A 22,410-nucleotide genomic window follows, 5' to 3' on the forward strand; every position below is an offset into this window, starting at 1 on the left:
GGGGGGGGGGGGGGGGGGGGCACCCTTTTTGGTATTTGAAATAAACCAGGACACACTTTATGATATGATAATATATTATTACTAAACTGTACAAACACGATAACATTGGTCGTTTATCGGGCGTTTGTGTTATATGATACGAACGCGATGTCCACCGTGTTGTAAGCTGTTAAACATTACCGACAATGATATGTCATGCGGAATTCAAACATTCTTCAAAAGACAAAAAAAAAAAAGGTGCATATAAACAGTATGCTTTTTTTTTTTTTTTATTAACATTCATGAAAATAAAATTCCCTTTATTCAGTCGAAGATAAGATAATGTTTTTTTGTTTTTTTTTTTTTCTTTTTTTCTTTTGAAGTTTATTCCAAGAAAAACTGGAATAACCCTGTCTCAACCGCAGCGCACCGGTCATGGGATGGACTGTAAACTCACATCAAACTCCGCTTGTAAGAGAATAAATTTAGAAACAAAGAATAATAAAACAGGTATATAAGTAGACTGACATGCGATCCGAGAGGAACCGGAATGTCTCTGACAAACCCAAAGCTTTACAATCATACACTAATAGATGAAAATGTCTCTCAACTTAACAAGTCTTAGATTGCAGACTTCATTGGAAGTATAAATATTTGTATCATCATCATCATCATCATCATCATCATCATCATCATCATCATCATCATCATCATTATTATTATTATTATTATTATTATTATTATTATTATCTCGTGATCTATTGATGCTGTGCGTTTGGGTAAAAGTGCTCGCAACATCCGCCAGACGGATATAACGTACCAACACACAAAACTTTGTCTACTTATCTACAAAACTACTTATCATAAAAATGGCTGGCTAAAAACGATAACAAAGAGCTGAGTGACGTCAACTTCGTTCCTTCTATATTTGAAGTAAAAGTTACAAGGGCAAATTGAATATAGGGTCGAATGTGTTTTGTCATTTTCGTATGGAGTAGAACAATGAATAAAAACCTAACATTCCAATGAATTCCCGATGAACATTATAAAAAACCAACGGAGATAGCCATTGGGGCCTATTAAAATACTGTGTAAAACAGTTGAACGCACATATTATTGTTTAAATGCTATAGGGCTTAGAGCCTAAACATTTTTAAAGCAGCAAGCACAATACTGTGTTGAAGCCTCTTCGAAGATAAGAGACTAAAGTTTGGAATATAGAAAATAGTATAATATTATATTGGAAAGATCACGTAACAAACTCATGCAAAAAAGCAAACTCTACTTTAAGGCTTCTTAAGAAGAAACGTATGCGACAGCAGGAGGGAAATAAAATTAAAATGCTACAAAGCCGACGTGCACTTATTTGCAGGTCTGATAACCCAATTCCTTAGGGCCCATTGTTGTAATGGAAGTCTTTAAAATATTGTCCATTACATCAATGTAATGTTAAACTAGACCCATAAGTGGGTTGGGCTGTCAGACCTGCGTATATGCACACGTCGTACAAAGCCTTTGTTAGACTTGCATTAGCTATGACTAGGACCCTCACCTCAAATCAGAAATAAAAAAATCGAACGAATAAACAACAGAGCAACAAAGATAACAAAAAAATAATTAAAAACAAAAAAAAAAAAAAACAACAACAAAAACAACTCCGAAAACTGATTTTGAGTGAACCGCGAAGAAGAAAGCATGGCAAAGTGACAATATTTTGCAGATGTCTAAACGACCAAGTAAAACTATCCCACGAGGATATTCAACATTAAAAGAGGAAGCCATCCATTTCTATGGTTCCACACTCGAGAGCTCATACCATGTACATTGAAACACTGGAATAGTCTCATGATCTCCAATGAAAGAAAAAAAAAACCGGTGGTCTGTGGGATCTTAAAATTGAAGTTACAAACTTAAAAGGAGGAGGAGGAGGAGGAGGAGGAGGAGGAGGAGGAGGAGGAGGAGGAGGAGGAGGAGAAGGAGGAGGAGGAGAAGTAGAAGAAGAACAAGAACAGGAAGAAGAAGGCGACAGACGGACAGGCAGACACAAAGACAAACAGACAAGAGGTTAAAGGGTAGACGAACAAAATCACAATTCTCTTTATGTACGCATCATACTGCGATCTTCACTCTTCAAATTAAGACTATATTATATACATATACATACAACAGACAAAGAGATAGGCGGTGCACCCATTTTGGGGATAGCAAAGATAGTCACAGACAAAGAAATAAAAATATAATTTGGCAATTTCACTTTTCCAGGCTACTTGATGATTGTTTGAAGATCTAAGAAAAGGATCGTTCACGGCGACATAAATCTAAAAGTACCAATCAATCGACAGGATCAGAACAAACAAAAACATTGATAAAGACATTTTAAAAAGAGGAAGTTTGAACAAAGGCAGAACACGTTGTAAAGAAACGCGACTTTATTATTGGTAACTCAAAGACATGTTTGCATATTGTATTTGTAATAACTCCCTTAGCTCTCAACCCATTTAAAACCCTTTACCCTGAATATCAACCCCTACCCCACACTCCCTCCCAAATCCGGTATTCCCTTAACCTAATTAAGTCAAAGATAAGTAGGAATCCTAACGTACAAATGTATCGATGATATGCGTTTAGTTAAATACTCACGATGTCCGCCAGCCGAATATAACGTAACAACACACAAAAACTGTATGAACCTGAACGTTTACAGTCTGTTTAATAATATAATTCAGTGAGAACAATCACCAAATTGTCTAAAAACAATTCCAAAGATTTGATGAGGGACGTCAATTTCGTTCCTTCCATAATAATAGGCTAAGACACGTAAAGACGTTGTTTTGTTTTTGTTTTGTTTTTTTCGACAAAGAAAATCGTCCAAACTCAAATCTGCCATACTCTGAAAACAAAACAAAACAAAAGAAAACAAACAACAAAAATACACAAAACAAAAAAAACAAAAACAAAAAAAAAAACAAAAAAACCCACACATAAAAATAAAAAATTGTCCAGGAAATCCGTCCTCCACGTATCGATCAATCAAAGTTACCCTCATTTTGTCAAATACTCTCAAACCTGGGACTTTTAAGTATGAGAGTTTAGACAAGATGAGGATCATTTCAACCGATCAATATTTAAAGGACGACTGACCTGGCCACAATATGTAAAATACATTTTTTTAAGAGCAGGAGCATTGTAAACAAAATAATATAAAATGACCACGCCTGTATTGACCTTTCAACTCCTTTGACCTAGATGTACAGAAAGGGGTTAGGAGGATTACATTATTTATCATTGGAAGGGAAAACAAAGAAAAGCAATTGATATTTACTGAAGTGTTGCTGGAGTAAACAAAGAGGGGGGTGGGGGGGGGGGGGGGTGACAAAGGAAGCGAAAGTTCGTAACGTTATCGTAAAATTAGAAATTCAGTTTGAAACTGATGAATGGAAGAAATGAACTGAAATGAATGGCTGGACGAACAGATGACTGCATAAGAGGATGAATACTCAAGTTAGAACAAGGGAGGGAGGAAGATGAGGAAGAAGAAGAGGAAGAAGAAGAGGAAGAAGAAGAAGAAGAAGAAGAAGAAGAAGAAGAAGAAGAAGAAGAAGAAGAAGAAGAAGAAGAAGAAGAAGAAGAAGAAGAAGAAGAAGAAGAAGAATGTATAACCGGAAAATGTTTCATACTAATGTTCATTTATTTTCATTAATCATATTTATATTAAATAAATTAGTATCCATATTTGAGTAAATTAATAACAAACAGGCTTGAAATGAGATTTCTACTAATCGCGTGCACAATGCGAAGGTAGAAGGACCGGGAAAAAATGGCGATTCAATAATAAATAATGTTGTTTCACCAATATTAAAACCTTACATCCAATACATGATGTATTTTGTCAAAGAATCATGACTACCTGTTGGTCTCTGGGGCCACATACGACAGATGCTTGCGTGCAGAAGTAGATTTATTATCATAGTATTGGTACATTATCATGTTTCTTTCTTTGATGTTTGACTGGTGATGGTGGTGGTGATTATGGTGATATTGGTATACTATAGTGATAGTGGTAGTAGGGATAGTGGTGGTGATGGTGTTGATGTATATAGCAGTTATATAGTAGTTATAGAGGTGATGATGGTGATATTGCTAAACAATAGTGATAGTGGTAGTAGGGATAGTGATGGTAATGGTGTTGATGTAAATAGTAGATATATGGGGGATGGTGGTGATAGTGGTATACTATAGTGATAGTAGTGACAGTGGTGTCGATGATGATAGTAGTGATAGTGGTGGTGATGATGATAGGAGTGATTATGGTGTTGCTGGTGATAGAGCTGTGGTAGTGATGATGATGGTGGTAGTGAAAGTAGTAATGATCGTGGTCGAGTTGAGGGTGGAGGTGGTAAGGGTAGTGATGATGGTGGCGATGGTAGTGATAGTTATAATAGTGTTGGTGTTGACACAGGAGGTGATGATGATAGTGGTGATGATAGTAATGACGATAATTCAACGATAAAGGTTATAATGATGGTGATGATAGTGCCGATAACGGTGATGATAATGGTGGTAGTAGTGGTGGTAATAGTAATGTGAATGATGGAGGTATGGTGATGGTTCGTGGTGATGATTGTGGTTGTGGTGATAGTGGTGGTGTTGATAGTCGTGGTGATAGTGGTGGTGTTGATAGTCGTGGTGATAGTGGTGGTGTTGATAGTCGTGGTGATAGTGGTGGTGTTGATAGTCGTGGTGATAGTGGTGGTGTTGATAGTCGTGGTGATAGTGGTGGTGTTGATAGTCGTGGTGATAGTGGTGGTGTTGATAGTCGTGGTGATAGTGGTGGTGTTGATAGTGGTGGTGTTGATAGTCGTGGTGATAGTGGTGGTGTTGATAGCCGTGGTGATAGTGGTGATGGAGATGTTGATAGAGGTAGTGATAAGAGTGAGGGTAATATTGGTGGTGATACAAAGGAAGTGCTGGTGATGATTGCGATGGTGGTGATGGTAGTGGTGATAACAGGTGATGATAGAGGTGGTGATGGCGGTACTGACATGGTACTTTTGGTTGTCAAAACATTTTTACTCTTAGTATTACTATTCATATAAAGGTTCTGGGCTCGACTGAAGCAAGAAATGTTCCATGTTATCTATTTCAATTCAATGTAAATTTATCTATTTATTTGTATCATCATTATCATCATCATCATCATCATCCCTACTACTACTACTACTACTACTACTACTACTACTACTACTACTACTACTACTACTACTACTACTACTATATTCAGTGCCACTTGTAACACCAACACCATCGCTACCACATCCTCCTCTTCCTCCTCCTCCTCCTCCTCCTCCTCCTCCTCCTACATACCATGGTAATAGTAATGTGAATGATGGAGGTATGGTGATGGTTCGTGGTGATGATTGTGGTTGTGGTGATAGTGGTGGTGTTGATAGTCGTGGTGATAGTGGTGGTGTTGATAGTCGTGGTGATAGTGGTGGTGTTGATAGTCGTGGTGATAGTGGTGGTGTTGATAGTCGTGGTGATAGTGGTGGTGTTGATAGTCGTGGTGATAGTGGTGGTGTTGATAGTCGTGGTGATAGTGGTGGTGTTGATAGTCGTGGTGATAGTGGTGATGTTGATAGTGGTAGTGTTGATAGTCGTGGTGATAGTGGTGGTGTTGATAGTCGTGGTGATAGTGGTGATGGAGATGTTGATAGAGGTGGTGATAAGAGTGAGGGTAATATTGGTGGTGATACAAAGGAAGTGCTGGTGATGATTGCGGTGATAATGATTGCGATGGTGGTGATGGTAGTGGTGATAACAGGTGATGATAGAGGTGGTGATGGCGGTACTGAAATGGTACTTTTGGTTGTCAAAACATTTTTACTCTTAGTATTACTATTCATATAAAGGTTCTGGGCTCGACTGAAGCAAGAAATGTTCCATGTTATCTATTTCAATTCAATGTAAATTTATCTATTTATTTATTTGTATCATCATTATCATCATCATCATCATCCCTACTACTACTACTACTACTACTACTACTACTACTACTACTACTACTACTACTACTACTACTACTACTACTACTACTACTACTATTATTATTATTATTATTATTATTATTATTATTATTATTATTATTATTATTATTATTATTATTATATTATCACCATCATCATCATCATCATCATCATCATCATCATCATCATCATCATCATCATCATCATCATCGTCATCGCAATCATCATCATTATCATTGATTAATTATATGAAAGATGATTATATCATTTCCTTTCTTTAAAAAAAAAGATGATGTCCAATTCTCTGTACAGTCAACATCCTCAAACAGCTTAGTATTTACTTTTACATTGAGTGTGTTGACAGTTTTCACCTTGTCAGAGTTATCCATCTTACCCCGACAAAACAGAATTTTTATATTGTTCGACTTGGCCAGAAAGCTTTTTACTACGGCTATGTGGTCTTGTGGTATGGCACACGCTTTCGGATCGGAAGGTTCTTGATTCGAGCTTCGCACGGCGCATAGTTGAGTCCTTGGAAAAGACTCTTTACTCACATTCTCTCATCGTATTCTTGTGTAAAATGAGTACCTGGCCAATAACAGCGTCGTCTGTGTCGGAAAAAAAATGTAGCATCGCCTAACAGGCGTCATGTTTCGTTCTACATGTTACGTGTTGCTGTTGGTCAGGGACCTCTTGTAAAGCGCTCTGAGCACGTTTATGGATATTGTGCTATATGAAATTTCAATTTTTTAAATGTATATATCCATTAAACACACCCTTATCTTGTCAAAAAAAACCCAAGAACAACAACAAACAAACAAAAATAAAAACCCAGAAAAAAACCCCCAAAAAACCTATCAATCCCGAGACTCAGTTTAATGCTCATAGTTGATTGATTTGGACAGATTGAGGTAGCCTACATCTTTTTACCGATCGATATTTCAACAAGTTTTCTGGCCAAAGTAAAAAAAAAAGAAGAGTATGTTTTGTCGGAGCAAGGAAGAGGTTGCGCAGAGTGTGTGGAGCACCATTGCACACGTCCTTGACATTGAGTTACAACAGACCCTTGGGGTTCAGTCAAGAACGCTAATTGTTTGCCAAACAAACAATCTGCTCAGCAAAGTAATATTTTAAGGAGGGGAGAAGAAAAAGTCGGAGGAATTTGGGGTTTTTTCTTTTTACATGTCAAGAGAGTGGGGCCTTTTTTTTCGTATGTTTGTTTGTTTGTTTGTTTTCTTTGGGTTTGTTTAAGTTCAACTGCAGTATTTTTACATATTTCATTGGAGAAGACCGTGACTGGCATGTGACAGGGGCAATGCACTGTTTAAGTGGTTTAACAAATAAACATGGCGTATTCTATTTGCACAGTATAATAATAAACCTGCATCGAATATTTGGGTGGATCTAAAGGGAATGAGGCGGTCCTGGTTGACACAGTGGAGTGCTAGTGGTGGTGATGGTGGTATGTAGGAGGAGGAGGAGAAGGAGGAAGAGGAGGAGGAGGAGGAGGAGGAGGAGGAAGAGGAGGATGTGGTAGCGATGGTGTTGGTGTTACAAGTGACACTAAATATAGTAGTAGTAGTAGTAGTAGTAGTAGTAGTAGTAGTAGTAGTAGTAGTAGTAGTAGTAGTAGTAGTAGTAGTAGTAGTAGAGTAGTAGTAGTAGTAGTAGTAGTAGTAGTAGTAGTAGTAGTAGTAGTAGTTGTAGTAGTAGTAAAAGTAGTAGTAGTAGCAGTAGTAGTAGTAGTAGTAGTAGTAGTAGTAGTAGCAGCAGCAGCAGCAGTAGCAGTTGTTAATATGTAAGTATTTAAAGCAGTGTCCTATCAACCATTCCCGACGGGGTCAAGGCCACCAGGATCGCTAATCCTATGTAAACAAGTCTTGTCACCTCCAACAAAATCCATCAAATTTTAATCTGAAGCCCGCGTTCTACTTGTTTCTTATCATAATCCTGCAGCTATTCCGTCCTTACAAACACACAGCTTTGATCTGTACTAGCAACAACTCTAAACGCATTTGTATATATTATTATTAGCATTATCACAGTACGTGAGTGAGAGTCAGGGAGGAAGGGTATATATATATATATATATATATATATATATATATATATATATATATATATATATATATATATAATATATATAAATAGATAGATAGAGAGGGAGAAAGAAGAAAAGATTCGGGTAAACAATAATTGCAATGATTCACTAAATAATGAACAAGATCAGATAAATACATTTCTTGTATAATAAATAAATGAACAATTTAACACACATTTCCATAATTTTTGATTCAATTAGCTAGAATCATGAAAGAATAAGCTAAAATTTGAAGTCATACTTTATGATAAAATTAGTCCAAAGTTTCCTTCCCTATCTGACTACTGTAATACTAATTCTCGGATATCTTTTAGGGGCCGAGTTTAAACCAAAATGTCAATATTGTTAAAACTGACATTATCTTATAGAAACAAGGGTCTTAAAATTGACAATGGCCTCTTCTTTATCTCTAGAGTATTGTATGAACAATGCGGTATGTGGTCTGTGGTATGACCCTCGATTCGATCGGAAGGTCCTAGGTTCGAAACCTCGCTCGGCGCATAGTTGAGTCTTGAAAAAAATACTTGTAATTTCTATGTTAGTAATAATGAGTACCTGTGTAAAGTGTCTATTCCGAAAAAGTTAATCGCAACAGCGTTGTCCGTCCTAAGTAAGTGTTGCTGTGGTCAGGAAGCCCTTGTAAAGGCTTAGCACTTTAGTGGATTTGCGTATATAAAAGTTTTAAAAAAAAACAATAATAGAGTAAAGACCAAGCAAACCAACAAACACACTCGATTCATTCAATCGAACACGACTGGCAAGAGCTTTGAATAGGATAGCCTACCTTGACGAATTAAATTACACTAGATTCATCTGAATCAGGCAAATTGTCTATAATCAAACAATTCGAGGAAGGTTGCCATGATGTCACCGTGTACTGAACAAGGTTCGATTATGATGAGTAATTTTAAGAAGACACAATCGAACCCAAACAAGTCATTATTCTTCATTATATTATTATATATATTATATATTCGGTCAAAGCCTCTTAGCCAAAACTAAAGAATGAAAACATAAATGCATTACTAAAAAAAAAAACAACAACGAAAAATAAAACAGATCGACGACAGAGACATATTCGGCACATCTGTGTTGTTTTTTTAAAGTAATGTATTTGATTCATGTTTTATGTTACTTGTTGCTGTTGGCCGAAGAAGGGTTTCGAGCCGTGTTTGATTATTTTGGTCATTTTTGAAGCTGTTATATTCAATTTATTTTTCCATTACTTTTTACAGTCCACAATTTCTGACAGCCTAGTATCACCCCCCCCCCCCCCCCCCCACATCCCCCTCCACCCCCCATCCCAAATATGGACATTTAGTTTGAATCAATTTTTATAAGTTAAGCATAAAATTCCATTTGAAGCATCAGGTTGTCATCCCCACATATTGGTCACAGATTTCAATTTATCCAAGGTTCACTCACATGAATACAACTTTTTTTTTATTTTAACATCCGAATCGGAAACGAAACGCTTCGAAAGTTTTGGACGAATGAAGCACTAAGTCCGTATGCTTCCCGTGTGATTCTATTCAAAGTGACAGAGAGGAATGCATAATATCCCTAGTCTGTTTGGCTATAATATATACAACTTATATATAATATTTATTTAGGCTTATAAATGTTATATGAATGATGGGCTGGTTCAAAATTCAGTCATGCGAGTCGAATTTTATTTCGGAAGAGAAAAATGTTATTCATAACTCGATACGCGACATCGCATCTATAGATGTCAGCTATTGTGATCATTTCAAATACTATATTTAAAGCGATTCACATTTTATTTGCATGAATAATACAGGCGGAAAAAAACGAGTTTAGCAATGACAATGGTTTATATGTTTGACAATGTTTATAATGATGATAAATGGGCCATATGGCGCAAGATCACTACATTTATTAAGTCCAATTGACGTCATTTTTAATCATGATTTCATGACGTGGAAAATTCTTCTTTTAAAGATCTATTTCTATTTTTAAAATTGAATGCACGTTTTTTGTTCATCTGTTAAATCGAATGTTAATTTGGCCATAATAATAATAATAATAATAATAATAATAATAATAATAATAATAATAATAATAATAATAATAATAATAATAATAATAATAATAATAATAATAATAATAAATAATAATAAATATATGCTGCTGTTGTACTACTACTACTACTACTACTACTACTACTACTACTACTACTACTACTACTACTACTACTACACATACTACCACCACTACTACTACTACTACTACTACTACTATACTACTACTACTACTAATACTACTACATACTACTACTACTTACTACTACTACTACTACTACTAACTACTACTACTACTATACTACTACTATACTACTACTATATACTACTACTACTATATACTACTACTATACTACTACTACTACTACTACTACTACTACTACTACTACTACTACTACTACTACGTATTAGATTAATAATAATAATAATAATAATAATAATAATAATAATAATAATAATAATAATCTAAATGGCGCCAAAACAGAAAGGCCAATTGAGATGGGTGGGAACCATAGCGTAACTATAGTCACGCCGTGGTGGGTACCATTTTCCGTCTAGAATAAATAATACGGTAGGAAGTTATTTTATTCGATAAGTCAGTGCAGTATAAATCGGACAAAGATGTTCTATTCGAGAATGAGATGTCAAGAGCACAAAAAAAAAGCACTGGCATAAAATCTATAGACCATCTATCCCTGTCCATATGAATAGATGCAGAAAATATTGGTGAATATCATTAAATACGTAAAATTGGGTTTGTGATCAAAGCGAAGCGATATCAAAGGAATGAAAGTGAGCATAATCCAACAGGTATTGCCGGATATCACGGTACGTAACTGAACTTACTGGGGGATTCCCCCATAATTCTGCAGGCATCACACTGGGGTGTCAACCTGGGGTTATCACTTCGATTTTATATTTTTGTGAGTTCAGAGCTGTGTACGGTGTTTGTCTCACGAAAGCTTTATGTAAGATGAATCTTATTTTGTGAACATCAACTATTTCTGTACTAGTAATAATGCAAAACTTCTAATTACGCCTCACATCTCACTGGATAGAGGGCTCTGGGGGCATTACACAGCAAATGTAGAATGAATTAAAATACACATCACACATGTTTACACTCCAAAACTAAAATCCTATTCTAAAAAGATGTGTTTTCAGATTTTTCTTGAATATTTTATATCCAGAATTGGTGAGGATTTAACATAGTTGGGCAGACTATTCCAGGTCCTTGGGCCGCAAACTTGGAAGCTAGAAGTGGTGATAATGGTACTAGACTATAACAGGTAAGGGCCGATAAAAAAATAAAAAATTACGAATAACATCTTTGAGTAAGATCTCCTCATTGTTTTACTTCAAATTAAAGAGACTTTACGACCAGTAGTCTATAAAACAAGAATATATTTCTAAAATAAAAAAAATAAAAAATCAATATTGCCGTGTGATAAGCTCCAGGTGGGAGTACCTCCATACATTTATACACACTGTTCACATTTTGTCATACCTTATATCAATACACATACAAAAACACTTCAAACTGACTACGTCGCAATGTTGAGTGTTTGGCAAGTTGCGGATCTAAGTAATATATACATACATATATATATATATATATATATATATATATATATATATATATATATATATATATATATATATATTATTTAAAATATTTACCACAATGTTTGAGACAGTCTACATTAATGTTTCAGGCTTAATTTGCCATCGTCAGGACTGACGATATATATATATATATATATATATATATATATATATATATATATATATATATATATATATATATAGAATGCAAATTGTCACTCCAGTGACAATTTGCATTCTATATTAGCTCTAACCATCATTACCGAGCACTTTCGTACCTACGAGTACCCACCAACACTCATATACATACATATATATATATATATATATATATATATATATATATATATATATATATATTATATATATTGAAGAATGTTATTCAGACAAAGAACAACAAAAAGGACGAGACCTGACAACACAAAATACAATGTGTTTTATAAATCTCAATAACGAACGTGTAGTAGTGTGACATTCAACGACAGTGCGAAATACAATAAGCGGAAAAGTCTAGTTCTGATAAAGGGGGGTGGGGAGGTGTAGAGATGGGCTCAATATCGCACTTTTAAATATTATCTAATGATTAAGCCTTTGTGTGCTGTGTAATATCATTTAACCAGTTAACTGCCGTAGCTACTCAGCCAAAAAAAAAAAAAAAAACAAACAAAAAAAAACAAAAAAACGAAAAAAACACCCAAAAAAAAAAAAAAAAAAAAAGTATTTGAAATTTTGGGCAGAAAATTCGTCCTTCAAAAAATCGATCGATTTAAATGACCCTCATCTTGGCAAAAAAAAAAAAAACAAAAACAAAAACAAAAACAAAACCCACTCAAATTTGGGATCGCCTGAGGTCTTCCTTTGTCAAAGTTTTGAGTTTTTTATATCAAGATGAGGGTCATTTAAAAGGACTGGTTTGCTGGCCAAATAAATGTTTAAAAACGTTTCTATCCAGATTACGGCAGTTAACTGGTTAAAAGTCTAATATCGGGCTGACCCAGACCAAAGACATTGGGTGATACAACTGAAAAGTAAACAACGTTTAACATAATAAGATTGGGCACCTGTGTACATCTTTTTATTTCATTCGTTGTATAATCGTCGCAATTTTCTTCATTGTGTTATAATTTTTGAATACATACTTGACAAAAAAAAAATTATAAATAATATATAATGTTTAACTTCGATAACCTTTTTTTTAATCAACGAAGGATCCAAACTAGAGCTAGGGCAAAATCCATGTATGTAATTTCCTTTGTAAAACGTTACACAACAGTAACCAGAAGCGCAAAATTGGTGTATTATGACAGAGTGGATTAGACAAAAGTAAATTACATACTTTAAAGGGAAAATGAACAGAATTAGGAAATGTAAACTTTTTAGAAGCTGAGAAACAAAACAGACTCCCATCAATGACGGCTCATATTTTAGCTGGGACGGAGACAGCCAAAACCGAGCGGATAATGTCGAAATATTCCAGGGTGTGGCCGATCGTTACATTCGACTGTGTGATAACAAATGAAACTTACTCGCTTTGCTAATGTAGTCCGGCGCTGAAAATAACAAACGCCTATTTGCATTTTGGTAAACAAAAAAGAAAAGACGCATTTACTACACTGCCGTACTCTGAAAAAAACCCAAACAAACAAACAAATAAACAAACAAAAACATTGGACTTCAAGCAGGATTTGAAAGTTTTTGACAAGATAAGGGTCATTTAAATTGATCGATATTTGAAGGACGAGTTTTCTGGAACAAATTGGGGAGGTTCAGAGTAGGTTAGTAAATCGATAGATTTTACAATGACCCACTACGGGTTAAAAAGTCCAAACCTGTGACTTCTGAGAAGCCTCGGATATAAGATATTGGGGCTCATCTTAATCTTATCAATAGAGGGGAAATGGTTTCTGGACAAAATGAAAATAAAATGCGTTTAGTATTAGTCAATGCTTAACAGATTAGTAATGCAATGATATGTAGGTTATTGTTATTGTAAATCGTAGCATTACAATTACAACAAGGGAATGATTGCGTTATCGATTTTTCAAACAGCCGACATGAATGTATAACGTGTTATCACCTGTTCCCGTCAACAATACAATAAGAGTAATGATCCATACTTACCGATGACACTGATGTTCACAGTCAAAACAACGGAAAACCCATCTTCAAATCAAATAAACACTTTTTTTTAAAACAAAGGAAAGGGTTGGGGGTCACAATTTCCGTAAAGTCCATGTCATATTATTTTGGCAACGAGCACAGAATTACTGGCAAATCTAAAAATTATAAAACTATATTTTTTTACAGATTGATCTACAAGTAACTTGCAAACCTTTCTTAAATTAAGGGTAATTTCATCACCTAGAGTTGACACAAAGGAATATTTATAAAATCTGCTAAGGGCATAATGATTGGTCATTTGATGTTGGGAAACGCATTCGGGCCGTCCAGTTGCCAGATTCATTTGCGCGTACCTACAGACCAAGTTTGACCGTTGAAGGCTTTTGATTTGTCTCGATCCGTGACGGTTTCCACAATACAGTAGTATAGAAATTAAAATAAACGAGTGCCCGTTTAGCTTCAATCCCCCCCCCCCCCCCCCCGCAAAAATGGCGGGTCTCCACTAGTGCTAACAAAATAAAATTATGCGGTCTTTTGAGATCCTATAATTTGACACTCGCCTTAGATACTGGGCCCCTAGTTCAAGTCTTAATCTGGGCGGCGCAAAAGTGAGTCCTTGGAAAAAAAAAACTCTTTACTCACGTCATTTCACCGTACTCGGGGTTCAAAATGGGTACCAGGCTGGCAATAGCATTGCCCCTGTTGAGATAATTTTTTAAAGTCCTAACAGGTGTCATTTCTCATTCTACATGTTAAATAGTGGCTTGGTATTCTTTGTGATGCATTTAGGTGGATACTGTGCTTGATAAAAGCTCAAAATGTGTGTGTGTGGGGGGGGGGGGGGGATTCTCTTGTGCTTGGCAATAAGAAGGAAGGCGTCTCATCTAACAGAAAAAAGTAATAAAAGCCTCTAGAGAGGGGTTACATATTTAGTGAATAAAAAACTGTACCAGCAGCCCAAACTGACCGACCGTGATTTTTGTGATACCAATCTCCAGATAAGGTTGAAATCGCAAAACAACAATATGTTACTTTGACTTTTCGAAATATTATACGATAGACAAGAGCGTGTTCAGCATGGCTGACGTAACAGGATAGATAACCATCGTGACCTTTATAAAATTTGAGCAATTATATAGCGCAACTTCCACTAAACGTGCTCAGAGCGCTTTGCAAAGGGTACCTGACCAACAACAACACGTAACCCGTAGAACGAGAGTGTCATTCCTCAAGACCACATAGCCGCACAAAAAATCAATACTTATTTTTGATGCGTAGTTTTGTGGTCTTGTGGAATGACACTCGACAGCTGAGTATTAAGTTCTTTTTCGAGTCCGGATGTGGGCGGGGCAAAGTTCAGATATTAGAATATGTTCTTTACTCACATTCTCTCACCGCACTTATGTGTACAATGAGTACCTGGGGGGGGGGGGGGTAGGGTCGGCGCTGTCACTGTCGAAAAATGCAATAACGTCTCACAGGCGTCATGTCCTGATACTGGTACAACTCCGGAGTTGTCGTACCAGTAAGGTCTCGGGTTCGAACCCCCATCGCCGCCGCGAAATTTTTATTCTCTATTGTCTTCTGGAACTTTCCTACTCACTTCATTTCTTACTGCACCGTATGACATTCTGACATGGGTCACAGTATACTCCGTAGAACGCTATCTTATACAAATAAACAAAAGAACAGGCAAACAATCAAACACATAGAAGATCAACAAAAAATGAGAAAGTGAGACATTTCAAAGGTTGCATTCATGATATAGATTGGGGCAATAGAATTTTTCCTTTGACTTTAAATTATGTAAACATAGAGGCCAACTTTTCAAAGAGTTAAAACGGAACGCCCTAACAAAAAATGCAGTCAAGACCCTAAAACCGCAGTATATTTGGAATACTGTATAATATAATCTAGATTCTATTCATTGTTGGTGGTCAAAAAGCATAATCTTGGGACGCGCAATGGTCATATCCATACCAATATAAACAGTCCATTTGTTTTTCTTTTTAAATAGTTAACCAGATTGTCAAATCGGGACATTTGTAATTTTATCAGGACAATTGACCGCTCTGTGTAAATAGACATCTAGCACAAGCACGCATTCGAACTTTTTGACGGACTGCAAATTAGATTGGACCATTTCTGAACAAATATCTATGTTGATACATGTTTGCTACGCTCAACAACAAACTTGAGATACCTACACTACCCCCCCCCCCCTTTTTTTTTTTTTTTTTTTTTTGCTGCACGACTCCGGAAAAAGAGGTATTTAAAATTTGGCCAGAAAACTCGTCCTTCAAATATCAATCGATTTAAATGACCCTCATCTTGGCAAAAACTCTCAAACCTGGGGCTTCGGAATTTTTCCAGAGTAAGGCAGTCAATTGGTTAATAGACAAGTTGATGAACGGTAAAACCATGGCTTTATATATAGAGACACTATGAAGGCAATGGTAATAAAACCCAAAGAAAAAAAAATCGGCTTAATCTCTCCTTACCGATCATTTTCAGTTTTCTCCCAAAATGGCAGGCTTACCCAGCAGACAAATTGATTTTTTAAAATCAAACAAGCTCTCTACAAAACAACTTTATTATATTCTTATTAATTAAACAAAGACCATTCTTCAAAGTTTGTAATATACAAAATAAATATTATGAATAAGAATAAATGTATATTGTGTCGTAACAAAGGTGAAGATTTTTCTGCAGGTGATAAGGAGAGGGTTAAAGTGCTTCACAATAATCCCAAACTTAAAACATGGAGGGCGATAAATGACACCAACCAGGCGCTATTTTAAATAATTATTTTTTGACCGAGAACTTCCGATACTCGTTTTACACCTGAGAGCGGTGAGAGAATATGAGTTAAGAGCCTTTCCCAAGAACTCAACGTTGTGCCTCTCATAGTTTTTAGTTAATCTCTTTACCACTGCAATATATTTTTATTCAATCATTTCGTGGCTTCAAGATTCATGGACAACACCAAACCTCTAATTATATTCAAAACACACTGATTTGGGTGAGATCGTCATTGCTATATTCAGCTCCTTATCAATTCCATGTTAAGGTTCGACGGGCCTTATCAGGTTGGCGAGTTGGGAGTCGTAAACCAGATAGATAGAATGAAATATGCCGACATTTAATGCCGATAACGCTGCGTCTCTCTCTCTCTCTCTCTCTCTCTCTCTCTCTCTCTCTCTCTCTCTCTCTCTGTGTGTGTGTGCTGTTCTTGGCCATCATCTCAATATTCGCTTGCTGTCCTGACGTGATCACTCTTGGTGTTTGATAAACGGTGCACGTAAAAGAAGTAAAATACAAGATGCCTTTGTCAGGCTTGCCAATTCATGAGGCAAAACTTTACTGAACATAAATACATTGACGGACCCCGTTCTGAGTGCTGAACTCCAGTAAAAAGACATTATGCAGTCACTTTTTTCTGTTTAGCATGTGATTTGAAAATATACTGAGGGTTTATAGGGAATGAGATTAGCGGAAGAGTAGCGTCCCTTGATTGGACGTCGCCTTACAGAGAGAACGTCAACATGTTTTTGCGCATGCGTCTCTCTTGTCCTCGCTTTCGGTGAAGAGTCTAATGCCGCTTTCACCGGAAGCGAGGACGAGAGACGCATGCGCAAAACCATTATGACGTCCTCTCTCTAATAACTTCTCCTCCGGTGACTCCCAATCAAGGGACGCTACTCTTCCGCTAATCTCATTCCCTATAACACACTGAATTCCGCAAATATACTGAAAATTGGCAACCTTGTTTTGTTCTTGTTATTTTTCCTTCCTTATTTTTGTTTTACACTGTTTTCTGGGTTATCTTTTCTTTTTTGTTTTCTATTTTTTATAATGAATTTTCTTTTTTAAACTTTGAACTTGATTACATGTAATTGAATAATGCAATGTCCACTAAAGCGCTAATCAGAAGGTCCCTAGATTACAAAAACACGTTAACCATTTGGACGGGACATGACATCCACATGACATTTTTTTTTGTCGACAGCCACAACGCTGTCAACGGCTGGGTACTCAATTTACATCTGAGTACGGTGAGCGAATATAAGTCAAGAACCTTTTCGAAGGACTCAACTTTGCGCCGTTCATTCAGAGCGGGACTCGAACGCGATACCTGCCGGTCCGAAAGCAACAGTCATACGCACAAGACCACAAAGCTGCACATATATTTTTTTTTTTTTTTTTGCGTCGGTCATGAACCAGAGGTCCTAACAAGACTGCATAATTTGAACATGACTACTATGTCCACCGGGTCACTGGCCACGGGTCATTGAGTTGGTCACTCAACCAGACAAAAGAGCAAACCTTCGGTTTTTAGGACGACGAATGGCTACCGAGAACAGGCTGCTGGAGTTACGGGCCCTTCATTGTTTTATTGTCACAGTGCGACTGTTAAATTGACAAGTCGAAGCAGTTCGCAATCTAGAACAACTGGGTGTGTAGTGTAGCCCTATCAGAAGACAGAAGGCGAAATTTTTATTAGGTTTGGAGGAGGGTGGGGGGGGGGGGGGATTCTGTCGCCATTTAAAAAAAAAAAAGAAAAAGAAAGAAAGAGAGAAAGAAAAGAAAAGAAAATAAGACAAACAATAAACAAAAAAACACACACAAAAACTGGATATCATATTGAAGAAATCAGACAAAATAAATGGATCTAAGTTTGTTGCAAATGTCTTATTTTAATCCTACTGTTTCCCTTTCGGCAAAGGGTCTCAGACAGGAATCCGGCAAGGCCAGTTTATGGCTGCTAGGTTTATTGTGTGCTTTAGAAGAACACATTTTTATCTGAGATCAATCGGGGTTGTGCAGAGTAGAACGTAAGACAGGAGAGAGAGAGAGAGAGAGAGAGAGAGAGAGAGGAGGGAGAGAGAGTAAGAGAGAGGGGGAGAGAGAGAAGAGAAGAGAGTAAAGAGAGAGAGAGAGAGGAGAGAGAGAGAGAGAAGAGAGAGAGAGAGAGGAGAGAGAGGAGAGAGAGAGAGGAGAGAGAGAGAGAGAAAGAGAGAGAGAGAGAGAGAGAGAGAGAGAGAGAGAGAGAGAGAGAGAGAGAGAGATGAGAGGAAGGGGGCGACACCCACTTACATATTTAATTAGGCAGGTAGGCAGCAAGTGATCAAATCCACCACACCCACCCAATCCTTTGAACACCAAAGACAACAAATATGACGCGTAGTTTGTCAGGACACACTTTCCACATTGTTTCCTTATTCACGGCCCAACAGTACTAGTCTTGGCTTCTAGTCAATGAAATGTCTACGGCCCGTCTACACTGCCATGCATGTACTTAATTTTTTTATTTTTAAAAGAGTTATTTGCATTTTGGCCATATAACTTTATTTCATTTCTCGGTGAACTAAGATAACCCCAAACTTGTGAAAAACCTTAAACCTGAGACTAATTTTGTGTCATGTTTGAGACATTTTGACAAGTTCGGGGTCATCTTAATTTATCGATGTATGTTATGAAGATTTCTGGCAAAAAAATAAGGTATGTTCTGTCAGGTAACGAGAGAATGACGAGGTACCTAGTGAAGCAGGCTACTTATATAATTATAATATCCTACAACATGATTATCCTTTGTCACAATGTGTGGTTTGGGGTAAGAAAATATGTTTATCATCTATTTTTGAAAGATAAACTCTGAACGTTTAATATGTAAAAAAACACACATTTAAATATCAAGAGCAATTGGTTTCGCCTTTTTAAAGTAGCCTAACTGTACCTTATCCTTGTACAGCTGAATACACACACAAAACCCCTTTTTTAGAACAGATAGATTTTACTACTTGTGTGGCCAATCTTGTTATACGGATGCGAAAGCTGGACTACAAATGCAGAAACACAAAAGAACATGGAAGCTTTTGAAATGTGGTGCTTGAGAAGGATGCAGAGAATATCGTATACTGCACACAAAACGAACGAAGAAGTGCTAAAACAAACATACCAACAAAGGAAACTAATGCCCTTATATAGCGGATCGACAACTATCCTTTTTCGGACACATAGTTAAGGAAAGATAAGAATGAATACCTGGCAAGTTGTGGAAAAATACCTGGTAAACGCGCCCGGGGGAGACAAAGAAAAACACTCATAGACCAACTGAAGGGCTTCACCAACCTAACAATCCAAGAGCTGTTTGAAAAAGCAAGAGACAGGGAGGAATGGAGAGAGATAATTCATGCAGTATCCGAAGCCTGGACCAGGCATGGAACATAGAAGAAGAAGAAGAAGATTTACTTGAACGCTCCTTTTCAACACAACAACCCCGGTTATTTTCAAAGTGAGAATAATAAAAGGAGAGAATAGAACTGGAACAAGTCAAATTTGCAGCTGATAGGCAAAGTCAAACTGCTTGCACCCAACTCCTCTATCACCAGAAATAAATAAATAAATAAATAATGAAAATTTTGAAAAAATACCTATCGCATCGTTTAAGAGCTAAATAGGTTCTAAAAACCTTTAAATGCTCTGCGGAACTTTTATGCATAGAATTTATCAATTATATTAATAGTGTTCAATGTCAATTAATTGATAATATTGAGAATTAAATATCTCATACATAAATACGTGTCGTATTCAATATTCATAGTATAATTAACTCTGTTTACATTCATTTGGCATGTCCAACTCGTACATATATTTTGGACAAAAAGTCATATTATAAATAAGAAATATCAAACTCGACGACAAGCCTGTATTATGAGACTATCGTCAATTTGACGCAGCTCCAAAACGTCTTTGTTTCAAGTTCTGACGACTAAATCGCCCTTGTTGATTCTATACATTTACGTGAAATACTCACAATATATACCCGCCTGATGAAACGTACCAACACACGAAACAACACATGTGTAACTTAAACGTTCATGGTTGGATTGATTGTACTGAGAACTAATCAGCCAACTGGCGGTCTAAAAATAATAATAAATGAGTGACGTCAATTTCAATCCTTCTATATATATGACGTCAATCAGCTCTTTGTTATTGTTTTAAGACAGCCATTTTAATGATTAGTTCTCACTGAATTATATCAAAGTCACAGATCGTTTTACGTGTTGGTAGGCTATATCCGGCTGGCGGGTGTTGTGACTATTTTGATTAGACGAAACATCAATATTATGATCGTTTTGATATGAATTGTAACCATAGCAAGCGCACTCATCTTTTTAGAACAGGTTATACAACTTCTGAATGAGATTCAATACTATTGTGTTCATTCGCCTTCGTTGGACAATAATCAATCACAAATTGATTAGGGAAATATTCTGAACCGGGAAGTAAAAAGAAGCTCGATCGATAAGCTCGCTTATCAAAGATGCTCTACTTACAAACGGCCAGTCAGAAACAGTAAAAGCACATTTTCAAATTATCATGTCGGTCTTTAAAATGTCATTTCCAATATCGAAAGATAAAGATGACTCCAAATCAGACTATCAAAAAAAGAAAAAAAAAAGTCCTAATCATCATCATTATGATGATCATCCCCAGCACCTCCATAATCGTTTTCTAACTCATCCTCTCCCTCCTCCTGCTTTTTCCCCTCCTCATTGTTCTCGTTCTTCCTCTTCTTCTTGTTCTTGTTCTTCTTCAACGTTCTAACTAATATAGGGGCATCTTTATCTAGCTACCGATAAATGAAGTAACATTTTTCTGGCCAAAATGAGTATTACGTGATTTGGCTGTGTAGAGCAGGATCTAGAATACCTTGCGATGAATGTGTTTACCTACCTGCCGGTCAGACAAAAACTGTTAATTGTTTTCAGCCCAACAACCAGGCTTGAATAAATCTAATGAAATTGAAACATAGCAAGGTCCTATTCTGACATTCTCTAAATAAACACCTTTTTTTTAAAAACGATTTTGGCCAGAAAAATCGTCCTTCATATTATTGAGAAATTAGAATGCTCCCTCGTCTTGTCAAAAAGTCTTCATCCTAGTCCCTGGCGAGATCCAAGGTTTGAGAGTTTTTGCCGAGATGAGGATCATTTAAATCGATCGATATTTGAAAGACTTTTCTGGCCAAAATATTAAATACGCGACTTTTAGAATACGCCAATTAACTGATCAAAAGTCGTTTTCTAATTATTTTTAAAAAAATTTTCTTTGAATAGAAAACTTTAAATTCAAATATTGATCAATTAAAATGAACATTCACTTGTCAAAAACATTCAAAAGAAGGCTTAAGTGTGTAAGGGCTTTTTAAAAAAAATTATTATTATTATTATTTTTTGTTGTTGTTGTTTTTAAATGTTGAGAGTCATTACAGTGGATCAATAAATTGAAGTAATTTCTTTTTGGCTATAACGAAAAAGGGTTTACTTTGTCAATGTATACGACAGCCGACGGTAAGCTTTTCTTTTCAATGAAATTTGAACTGTATATTGCGAGCAATGCAGGCAAAAATGAAAAGATTCAACAGTTCAATAGTTAACTTTATTCCCAGAAGAGATAAATATTTTTAAAAATAAAATAATAACCGGAACTTAAAACTTGTAAAATCCAATCCAGTCGGAGGTGGCCTTTC

At 36.2% G+C, this 22,410-nt stretch overlaps 1 protein-coding gene across 2 annotated transcripts in view; it reads right to left on the reverse strand.

Annotated features, from left to right (window-relative positions):
• LOC144972555 (uncharacterized) overlaps positions 1-22,410 on the reverse strand; it is a 43,113-nt gene that overhangs the window by 10,834 nt on the left and 9,869 nt on the right. Inside the window, exon 1 of one of the 2 annotated variants that reach the window (XM_078913895.1) lies at positions 9,529-9,673. The exons of the other annotated variant lie outside the window; for it this stretch is intronic. The gene's annotated coding sequence lies outside the window, so the exon portion shown is untranslated. Of the gene's footprint in view, positions 1-9,528; positions 9,674-22,410 lie in introns of those variants that run through there. 2 annotated transcript variants of the gene reach the window in all.

Source organism: Berghia stephanieae, chromosome 5 (assembly GCF_034508935.2).
Source record: "Berghia stephanieae isolate SIO BIC M18660-M18661 chromosome 5, UCSD_Bste_1.3, whole genome shotgun sequence".
Lineage (NCBI taxonomy): Eukaryota > Metazoa > Mollusca > Gastropoda > Nudibranchia > Aeolidiidae > Berghia > Berghia stephanieae.